This window comes from Delphinus delphis, chromosome 1 (genome assembly GCF_949987515.2).
Source record: "Delphinus delphis chromosome 1, mDelDel1.2, whole genome shotgun sequence".
NCBI lineage: Eukaryota > Metazoa > Chordata > Mammalia > Artiodactyla > Delphinidae > Delphinus > Delphinus delphis.
In genome coordinates this window covers 52346122-52358295 of record NC_082683.1, presented here as the reverse complement: position 1 = coordinate 52358295, position 12174 = coordinate 52346122, and the positions used below count along the sequence as shown (strand labels likewise).

The 12174-nt window shown below is 38.1% G+C and overlaps 1 protein-coding gene across 7 annotated transcripts in view; it reads right to left on the bottom strand.

Annotated features, from left to right (window-relative positions):
• PATJ (PATJ crumbs cell polarity complex component) overlaps window positions 1-12174 on the bottom strand; it is a 356331-nt gene that overhangs the window by 248448 nt on the left and 95709 nt on the right. The gene's annotated exons all lie outside the window — the stretch shown is intronic.

Sequence of the window (12174 nt, the reverse complement as noted above, 5' to 3'; positions counted from 1 at the left end):
TATAACAGTTATGTTTACACTATACTGTAGTCTACAAAGTGTGCAATAACATTATGTCTAAAAAAACAATGTCATACCTTAATTTAAAAATACCTTATTACTAAAAAATGCTAACCATCATCTAATAACACAGGGTTGCTGCAAACCTTCAATCTGTAAAAAATGCAATATCTGCAAAGTGCAAATAAAGCTAAGCACAATAGAAAAGGGTATGTCTGACTCATGAATCTCATTTGACTATTTATGTGTCCAGTATTCTGGTAGTATTCTTCCAAAAACAAAATCTATTAAAATATCACTCTAGGGCTTCCCTGGTGGCGCAGTGGTTGAGAGTCCGCCTGCCGATGCAGCGGACACGGGTTCGTGCCCCGGTCCGGGAAGATCCCACATGCCGCGGAGCGGCTGGGCCCGTGAGCCATGGCCGCTGAACCTGCGCGTCCGGAGCCTGTGCTCCGCAACGGGAGAGGCCATAACAGTGAGAGGCCCGCGTACCGCAAAAAAAAAAAAAAATTACTCTATACATCCACACAAATATCAGCTTGTATCAAGATAAAGACATAACCTTAACAACTTCAGTTGCATGTCTGAGTGCTCAATACACATAAATTTCTTTTTTAAAGTTTTGATGATCGATATTTTGTTGGACCACAAGAGATCTGGGGAGAGTTGGAAAAGAATCTCTGACATCCTTAAGCATAGTCATACTATGGACCAAAGACAAGCCCATCTATTATTGCTCTTGGGCAATAAGTAGGCTCCAAAAGCAGTGTACTATGGGAAATGATACTGCATTCTTAGGCACTTTACCAGTATAAAATCTTCTTGCTAAATCACTTAAGTTCCAAAAAGACATGGAAACCATGGCATAGACCACTGCCTTTAAAAAGTATGTTTAAAAATAACATAACCTAAAATTATGACATGGTATAGGTACCCCTAGGTGAGAATTATTCTAATACAGAGGAACTGAATATCAATTTATGAACAAAATCATTGTGCAAATCCGTCTCATCCACTGGGAGGGCCCCATATTTCTTTTCATTAAGCACAGAAGATAACAGTGACACTCTATAAATACATTTGGCTAATAAAAACCAATTTATAGCCACACTATTATTTTTTATTTTATTCACCAAACTCTGATATATAGCACTTACTATGTGTCAGGCTCTGTTCTAAGTGCTTGACAATCAGTAATTCAGCTAATCCTTACAACAAATTCCAGGATGTGGGTAGATTTATTGTCTGTATTTTACAAATGAGGAAGCTGAAGGTCAGAAAGTTAAGGAAACTTGCCAAGATCACCCAGCTGGTGAGTGGCAGAGCCAGGATTCAAACTCAGTCTGGCTCCTAAGCCCTTCTCTTAACCATTGTGCTCTGCACCATAATAATAATCAGAACAAATTGGAAATAAAGAGTTATGAATGGAAAAGAAACATCCATGTGGAAATCTTATGGTTGAGTAGAATCTCTTATTTGTCCTAATGGTGGAGGTATATGATACAATTACTGAACCTCAAACTTTGTAAGGGAGACAGAAAAAATAAATCTCACCCTTAACATCACTCGCTTGGTTTGTCTATTTTGCTCCTACTGTTTCATTATGTACATACTGTTCCATAGAGGCAAAATGTAGTAGCATGAGATTCTACTACTGTTAGTTTCTATTAAACCCTTCCTGAGAAAGTAGAAACTACCACATTTTGTGTTAGAATGGTAAGACTTTGGAATTAGTAAAGTGAGAATTTGCCAAGTTCCAGGCTATGTCTGTTTGAAGTGGCTGATGGTTCTTTTGAAGGTTTCTGCTGCAGTTTTCTATACCTCTATGTTGTAGACATCCAGGCTTATTTTCAATACTGCATGGAATCTTAACCAAATATACCATATTTAAATCAACAAAGGCTATAGAGCAAATTCCTTGAAAAATGCCTTCAAACAACTTATTTTACTTTCCTTAACTAAATCTTGCTTTTCCACTACCAAGTCAAGAGATTCTTGGTAAATTTCTAACATGCTCTGTTGTAATAACACCACATACTAATAAAGAGGATTGAAAGTAAAAATAGTCATGGGAACTCACTAATAAAGTACCGTGTTAAACTATAATTACACCAATATTTTCAAGTAGAGGGAGCTATTGCATAGGAAGAGAACAATAAGGGACCCCCCCCCCAAAAAAAAAGAGTACAGTGGGATATCAGCAGCGATCAGTGCAGTAATATAAAAGAGCTGTCTATTTTGTCACCAGCAACCATGAATCACAACACACTTTTTCATTCTGAAATATGAAACCATTACATTTGAAGTTTGACACACTAATAAATAAGCTGTACAATTATGTCCTTCATTTAGGCTGTCAGTTTCTGATGGAAGGCTTTTTTATTGGGGGGGAAGGGAAACTATAAAATAGCTTATTCCCCTCATGAAATGCACAGAAAGCAGCTAGCATTACTTCATATTAGTAATTACTAAACTTTCTTAGAGAAAACTGCAACAGTGAAATACACCAAAAGCAAATAAATGATTTCACTGGGTGGGTGTGAGCCATCTCTGCAGTTTCATATAACACCTAAGCAAAAAGTACAATTTTTTACCCAAATAAATAGTGAATTGGTTTTCAAAATGCAACCAGTTGAAATGATAATTAGAAACATTTCAAAGAAAGATTACCAGGAAATAATGGAAATAGAAAACAGATTAATAGATTTCCCTTATTATAGAAAAATCATGGTGAGCATTTATTTATACAAAATGCAACCTTCTTTACACCGCAAACTAGTACCAGGTGTGCCTGCTTACTAAAATTTATTCAGGCTTGGGCTTCCTAGTTATTCTAAACACTAAATCCAATCTACCATCCCTTTTCCTGGAGGAAAGAAGCCAACGGCAGCTTCTTTGGCACTTAAAAAAAGACAAACCACCCACTACTGAAGATACCCCATTATGGATAATTACCACTGCATTTTCTATGATGACTTTTCTGACCAGGTAATCTCTCACGTAGCTAAATGGAGTTGCTTTAATGAGTAACAGTCATTTCCTTTCATGGTCATCACATGTAGTAGCCACCCTATGGAAGAACAGCAGCTGCTACTGCCTACCAGGGCGGCTACTATTCTTGAGGCTTGCCACATACGACATGCTTAAAAACCAGGCTGCTTCTCATCAGAAAAGTCTGTTTTCTGAAAATGTAGTCTATAATATCATACCCATGTTAAATCCAACAAAATGTTACAAAGATATTTCTCAAGACCTCTACCCAACTTCTAGACCCTATCCAGATTTTTTTAAGTCCCCATCAGTTTTTATCAACTTTTACCATAATTTTAAAATCTCTAATTTTTCTTGTTTTGGTAAACAACACTGTAAGGAACATTGTATTCAAGAATCAAGATGTTGTTTTAGACTCAAACAGCCAACAGGGGGTACTAAGTACCAACCACAGAACACAAGATATATCATCTTTTACTATTCAAGCCATTCTCCTCTTCTGAAAGATGTTTTTTCCTATTTATTCAAAATCCTTATATTCTTACACATGTTCTAACAGTATCCTGTATGTCTGCTTTAACTCAACCATTTATGAAAGTCATTCCCTATAGCTCTCAAAAACTCCTACAATCCATTAGGCACAGCCAACTTTCATCAGAATGCTACATGGGAAGACAGGAGCTCTAAACCTGAATTCTCCTCGCTACTTAGCTATGATATCCGAAGGGAACCAATCGAACTGCTCTGTCTCACAGGTGAATAAAGTGCCTGAAGAAAAGCTCATATGAGGATTTTTGAGGTCTCTTGAAGTGATACTAATGTTTGATAGTTATTATAAACACAGGAAGTTTCAATGTTGGGGGAAATCCAAGGTGACAAACAGACTTCTCTCCTCCCATAGTCCCTGAGCGGCACTGCCATACACCCAAGCACTCACTCGCTCTCTCTCACCTTTTCACTGGGTTGCTGGCTAAGGCATGTCAACTGCCCTTCTGTCTCTTCTATCCGATCCTTTCTCTCCATTCCTGCCTCATTATTTCTCTCCTATGCAACTGCTTCAGTCTTCCCAAAGGTCTACCTGTCTCCAATCTTACCCTCTTCAGTCTATTGTCTACAGAGAGAAAATAATGATTTTTAAAGATAAAAATGGGATTGCAATTCCTCCCCTGCATAAAATATTTCAGTGACACCCACTGCCTTCACGATAAAGTGCTCTTTGGCAGAAAAATTCCTTCAGATCTGCAGTTTAGTCTCATCTCCCCTTGCTCTTCCCACATGTACCACTGCTCACCCCCAATCTGCCCCACACATTGTCCCAACAATCCAGAACCACTGAAGTTCAGGACTGTGGAAGGCTTTGGTATGCTTCACGATATTCTACAAACCATTCCATCTGCCAGGAATGTTCTTCCTGCCACTTATCTGTATCTTTGCCACCAGAGTCAACTCACATGTTTCCTCCAATGAGAAGTTTTCCCTCACTTCCCGAAGAAGGCTCAAGCACTTCCTACTCTGTGGTTATCTCTAAACCTAAAAAAAGACCTTCCATTATAGCATTTGTCATAATATAGTTTCCTCACTGTCCTTGACCTTTTAGAATAAGTTAGGCCCTCCTGCTAGATGTATACACAGCAATGTTGCATTTTTCCTATTACAACTCTTTTGACATTCTACTGAAATTATTTTAACCATCTTCCCTACTAAAACTAAGCTTCATGAGAGCAAGGATACGTTTGCTTATTTGCTACTTTATTTCCAGGGCCGACTACAATGCCTGCCACAGAGAAGGGACTGAATAATAGCTGAAATATCAAATGACTGAATCTATTTAGGTTCTCTCTCCTTGCTGGACTATAAGTACAGCTATAAGGCAAAGGCTACATCCCGTCATATGTGAATGACAACGACAACTGCTAACACTTACTGAGGTCTTGCCATGCCAGGCATGATCTAAATATCTTACTTCATTGAACCTATTTAATTAATCCTCACACCAACATGAGGTAGGTTCCATTATTATCCCTAATTTCCAGATGAGAAAACTAAGGCAGAGGAAAATTAAATAACTTAACCAAAACACACAGTTGATAAGTAGTAGAACCAGAATTTAAACCAGCCAGTTAAGCCCCAGAATTCATGCTGTTAGCCACTATGTCATGCAGCTTCTTAAGGTATTTGCTAAATGAATGAATAATGAAAGAAGGCAAATTGTTAGAATATATATTTATTACCTTGCCAAAGTGTATAAAACTGAGTGCCTAAAGTACCACACTTGGCCACTAGAGGTTTATATGTTGGTACCTAGTTGATGAAAGTTAGAACAGAATGTGCAGCGTGCCTCCATGGACAGCTAAAACATGCATTTGTTTGCCAGGTTTTAATTTACACTTAACGTTCTCAAGAATCCATTCCTTTGGTGTCCTTTAGACACCTTCACATGAACACATACAAACATATGACAATCCTTATTCCCAAATGGATGGAATTCAAAGTTCAGAAGTGTCTATAAAATGTATTATATGAATATTTGTGTACATTCCCACAGACCAAAGAGACGAGGGTTCACATAAACTAAAGCACGGTACAGCGGTGTCACCTGGGGCAGAGAGGTGGTTCAATTGAAACTGGACTCTCTCAGAGGCAAGGATATCAACCAGAAGATGTAGAGAGCTCTAGTCTCAAAGCTGCTCCAAAACTAAAACTACAAATACAGGTAAGCAACCATGGCAAACTCAGTGGAAAGGCATGAAGCCGAAAATGTTACATAAAGAGAGACAGAGGAAATGAACATGAAGTGCTCACATTTAATAAACTGGCCAATGCCTCAGTAAAAGGCATTCTTTAAAATAAGAGGAATATGAGACATACACCAAGGACAATTCTGACATTCAACATTTATATGTTTGCAGTATTACTCCAATAAAGGAAAACAAAAATCAAGGTGTTACAAGGACTTGACTACATGGATTCAAAATAAAGGATAACTGGGACTTCCCTGGCGGTCCGGTGGTTAAGACTCCACGCTTCCACTACAGGGGGTGTGGGTTAGATCCCTGGTCAGGGAACTAAGATCCCGCATGCTGCATGACACAGCCAAAAAATAAAAATAAAGATAAAAAATTTTAAAAACTAAAATTTAAAAAAATACAAACAAAAAATAAAATAAAGGATAACTTTGGGGTTGTTCTTGTTTTAAAAATCTATTCTATCACCCAAACTTTTAAAAACATTAAATAATGGAATAAGAGGACTTCCCTGGTGGCGCAGTGGTTAAGAATCCACCTGCCAACGCAGGGGACACGGGTTCGATCCCTGGTCCAGGAAGATCCCACATGCCTCGGAGCAACTAAGCCCGTGCGCCACAACTACTGAGCCTGCACTCTAGAGTCCACAAGCCACAACTACTGAAGCCCAAGTGCCAAGAGCCCGTGCTCCGCAACAAGAGAAGCCACCACAATGAGAAACCCGTGCACCACAACGAAGAGAAGTCCCTGCCTGCAGCAACTAGAGAAAGCCCACATGCAACAATGAAGACCCAATGCAGCCAAAAAAAAAATTTTTAATAAATTAATTAAATTTTTAAAAAGGCTTATTTTCACTTTAAAAAAAAAAATAATGGAATAAGAATGTAGTGACCACAATAGGATGGCAAAGAGATAGACAATAGTTTATTTCAGATAAAAACTTGGGTACAAATTATTTACCTTTGATAATGTTGACACTTATTGACAAGTGAGTACAATAAAACAAAGCTGGCCTACAGTAAACTCGTGAGAGGAAATACGGTTCATTCATACAGCCTTAATTCTATGTCATTAAAGTTCTGTGCTGTTAGACAGCTCACCACACCAAAATACCTGCTCTCCTGTATTGCAGGAGTCCTTCCCCAAAATGAAATGATTCCAAAGAATGACTAGAAAAACAACTTCAAACAACTGTGAAACAGAAAGCGCTCTACAAATCAGATCTCCTAACCAATGAATTCAATGTTGTGGTGACATTATTACAGAACTGGGCTACTGAGCTTCACTCCACAAACAGTTATTCACATTAGTGTGAGGAATTATGTTTCAAAGATAATTTGAAAGATCTACATAAACTTCTGGATAACATGAGGCAGCTAGCACATACTAATTGATAATTTTTATTTTATTTTTTATACAGCAGGTTCTTATTACATTTTAACCATTTTTAAGCGTACAGTTCAGTGGCAAGTACATTCACATTGTTGTACTACCGTCACCACTTTTTTTTTTTTTTTTTTGCCTGTGCTGCACAGCTCGCAGGATCTTAGTTCCCCGACCAGGGATTGAACCCAGGCCACCGCAGAGAAAGCGCCAAGTCCTAACTGCTGGACTGCCAGGGAATTCCCCCATTTCACTATTCATCTCCAGAAATTTTTCATCCTCCCATACTGAAACTCTATATCCATTAAGTGAGTCCCCATTTCCCCCCAACGACTATTTTGCTTTCTGTCTCTATGAATTTGTTCTAGGTTTGAAGAGTATACTCTTAAATATGGCAATTACTTTTTGAACTAAAGAGTAGTAAGTTAAAATCTAAATGAATTAACAGCTAAATAATTTTTAAAATAAGATCCCGAGGAAGTTACTGAAATGGAGAACACAGAAAGAAACCATTAAGTTTAAAAGGGAGACAGCTAGCTATTTCATCCTGGAGGTAGGCAGAAGAAGGAATTGAGTACAAAGAAGGGCAAAGCAAATGTTCTTTTACACACACACACACACACACACAGACGTACACATCTTAAGGAAAAAACAATGATCTGCAGAAGGACTGATGCACAGCTGGCATGAATTAAAATGTCCACTGTGAACGATGTCAGTCAGAAAACAGGAATCCAAAGATTTTTCTAAAAAGAAGAAAATATACATAAGAGAGAGAGACAAGGAAGACAGCCATTCAATCCGCTAGTGGTAGGATGGGTGTCGATTAGAAGTCAAGGAACAAGTTTTGAGCCCCCAGCCTGACTCTGTACAGTTTCACAAGTTCTTCATTTTTCTGAGTCAGTTTCTTCAATTGTAAAATGAGAAAGTTGGATACATGACAGTTGTGATCTGTTCCCCTAACTCCAAAATTCTGTAACTAAATTTGACAGAATATCTTGAGTCAAATTTGTCATTAATTTCTACCAAAACATTCACAAAACCACTATAAAAAGTAGGGAATGACAGAAGTTAATTCAAAACACAGCATCAGCAATGAAAAAGACTACACTTTGGTCACAAACATGGTATAATTTTAGTTAGTGATGTCTTTTAAGAACTCATAAAAATGCCACTAACTACGCAGTATCTAACTTCTGAGTATTCTACCATCAAAATAAAAGATATAACAAAATATATACATGTACTCTTTTTCATGAAAGGAATATTAAAACAACTTTTTTTTTTGCCATTTTTAGACAGCAGCAAAGACAAGTCAGAGACTATTACTTGAATTTAAATCACTAGAATAGTTCTGGTTTAAGAATGCAGGATGTAATTATTTATACTAAAAGAGCATCTTCTGATTTGACCAACAAGCTAAGCATTTACTTTTAGGAAAGAGAAATAAATGTATTTATAGTGAATGCAAGGCAATAAGTAAATGATTCTAATGAATAATGACTAAGCTATCTTATCAGAATCTAACCCCATTTTTTACTATTTTATAATATAGCCAAGTTTTACACAAATCATACCAATTACCACAACACCATCACGTTCAAAGTAAGTGCCCACAAAATACTTTCAGTGCACTCAAGATAAATTGAACTGATATGGTTCCTGGCTCCTTGTGTCTTATTACTTCCTTAATACTATCAGACATTAAGAATAGATTTTTCCACACATCATACATAGAACGAAACAGTCTCTGAGTGGCACAGTAAGTACAGCACACAAGACAATTAAAGGTACAATGGAGGGCTTCCCTGGTGGCACAGTGGTTAAGAATCCACCTGCCAATGCAGGGGACACGGGCTCGAGCCCTGGTCCGGGAAGATCCCACATGCCATGGAGCAACTAAGCGCACGCCACAACTACTGAGCCTGTGCTTTAGAGCCCACGAGCCACAACTACTGAGCCCACATGCCACAACTACTGAAGCCTGCATGCCTAGAGCCCGTGCTCCACAACAAGAGAAGCCACTACAATGAGAAGCCTGCACACCACAACAGAGTAGCCCCCACTCGCCGCAACTAGAAAAGCCCATGCACAGCAATGAAGACCCAACACAGCCAAAAGTAAATAAATTTAAACAAATAAAATTTTAAAAGTACAATGGAAAAAAAGGTGCACAGAGAAACTTGCTAAAAGATCAAAATATAGTCTAAAATGGAGGAAAAAATACATAAGCTTGCACATAATTTTATTCTGTATAATTTCATACTTTAAAAATCTATTTTAAACATCATAATAATTTAATTGGTTCAAGCAGAGGCCCACGACTTTCTCTCATCCCCTTCTAGTCTCCTAGTTGACATTCTCCTTGGATACTAAACATTATCTTTGGATGTTTCATCTCCTGAAAATTTTATGTCATGCTGTAATTGTTTACATACTTACTGTTCACTCCTGGCCCAGGACTTTCGCTAGTTTTGAGGAAAACAAAACAAACCACACAACTGTCCTTTATCTCAAAGTCCCATCACCTGGCTGAAATGGCTGGGGTTCCATCAGGCTGATGGTAGTACTCAAGGACAAAGTCACACTCTCTATTAAAATTACATTAGTTGAAATGTGAATATACCCGACACGACCAAACTATGCACTTAAAAATTAAGATGGTAAATTTTGTGTTATGTGTATTTTACCCAAAAAAATTGTAAGAAGAAAATGAATTTATAAATAAGAAATATCCCATTATCTTCCAGAAAAAAACTATATTAGTTGAAAGTTATTATGATGATGCAAGGAAAGTATAGACACACAAAACTTTTAAAAGCTTTTTAAATATTAGTTCTGGAATTTATTTTAATTTTCCAAAGAAATCTCTCTCAACTTAAGCTAAACAGTTACAAATACCAGCTGAGCGAGTTCCCTGGTGGCGCAGTGGTTGAGAATCCGCCTGCCAACGCAGGGGACACGGGTTCAAGCCCTGGTCCGGGAAGATCCCACAAGCCACGGAGCAACTGAGCCGGTGTGCCACAACTCCTGAGCCTGTGCTCTAGAGCCCGTGAGCCACAGCTACCGAGCCCTTGTGCCACAACTACTGAAGCCTGCGTGCCTAGAACCCATGCTCCACAACAAGAGAAGCCACCGCAATAAGCACGTGCATCGTAATAAAGAGTAGCCCCTGCTCACCGCAACTAGAGAAAGCCCGCGTGCAGCAACCAAGACCCAATGCAGCCAAAAATGAATTAAAAAAAAAAAAAACCAGCTGAGTGGTACTGTTCAAGTTGTTTAATCTCTGAGACTCGAGTTTCTCATTATAAGTGGAAATAACAATAATACAGATTTTGTAAAGTTGTTAAAAGCATTAAATGAGATAAGGCATGATAAGTGCTTGGAAAGCCCATAGTAATGACTCCGTAAGTGCTTTTACTCTTATTCTTGCTATTACTCCTTCTGTTTCTGTTACTATGAAGATAATGGAAAAGAATTTGATAGGACATATGTGTTTGAGGAGTTAATTCAACTGAGCATGTGTAATTTAGACCAACAGTGCTATCAATTGCTAGACCATCCCTGATATTACACAGAAGTGTTAACACATGACAATGAAGTGCTGACCCTCTGCTCTCCAGACACGTGCCTCTGCACCTGAAGAGAGGCTCAGAGCAGCATGGTGTCCTCAGTTCTCACTGCCCCTTAAAGCCGACACTAAGGGACAGGAGCCATCTCTCCACCAGAAACTCCTCTGACAAGCACTGCCGTATCAAGGACATAGGACGTGCTGCATTCTTCTGAAAAGATTCTGTGACTTTTTTTTTTTTTTTCAATCCTTGAAAGGGCAAGCAATACTCTGTGATACGTAGCACACAAAATGCAGAACAAAACTTTTCCAGCTTTGAAACTGCACAGGAAAAAGGCTAAGGAGTCCTGCTGGGAAATGTAAGGTAAAATACACATAGTTTCTACTCTCTGGCAGCGAAAAGGCCATCAGGTCTCTAAAGAGCTTTGACTAGGTGGGAGGGGTTAAGGCAAGGGACCATAAGGATTCAGGAAAACATGAAGTAAATTTTTTAGAACTGTAGTAAGTGTTTCTCTCTGGAAAGATAATCAGAAATTTTTATCCTCTTTCACTAGAGCCACAATTATGAAGAATCAGTGTTGTTTCTGGTCTAAAGACTGTACTTTCACTCTACGTGACCACAGACTTAGGAGCCCAGTTCCACTACTTAACAACTGGATAATCCTGAGCAAATTCCTTAACCTCTTATCATCAGGTTCCTCATCTATAAAATGAAGATGATTATAGGACCTACCTCATGAGGTTGCAGAGATAATTAAGCCAGTGTGTGTGAGCAGTACATAATTACTAGCTATTATTATCATGGGAAATGGTGGTCATATTTTATAAATGTTAGAACCGAAAATTTCTCAAAGGATTTTTCATTAAAAGGGATAAAATATGAAAGCTTAGATAGATTAATATTAAACAGTTCACAGCTACTAAAGAAAGTCAAGACATAAAATCAGGGCCAAGTTATCAATTCCAGGACACTTCCGTTCCTGGAATGTCCACTACCTGTTTGTGTGAAAGTCATGCCTCAGTTCCCCATCAGGACTCTCTGGGTCTTAAGAAACAATCAACACGAAATCTCGTAGTCTTACTTCTACCACCGCTAAAATCATAATGTATTATAGAGAGTTGTTCCCAAGTCTGTTTCATCTATTATATTTTAACATATGCTTATTTATCCACTGTCTCTCTACTCCGAATTGAATTTATATTCCATGAGGACACAGGGTCTATTGTCTATTTTGTTTATTGCTATATTCCCAGTGTCTGGAACAGTGCCTGACACAGAAGATGCCCAATATACATTTGTTAAATATACACTCGAAAGGTAGTATATCTTTTCATCTTTAATCCCGCATACTAGCTCGTAAGTGAACAATCATTTTTTGGAAGGAAATAATGAATAACAGGTATAGCAAGTCTGTGCTCAGATTCTATTTTTAAAAATCATCATCATCATCACCATCATCATTTTTCAGTAACTAGTAACACATT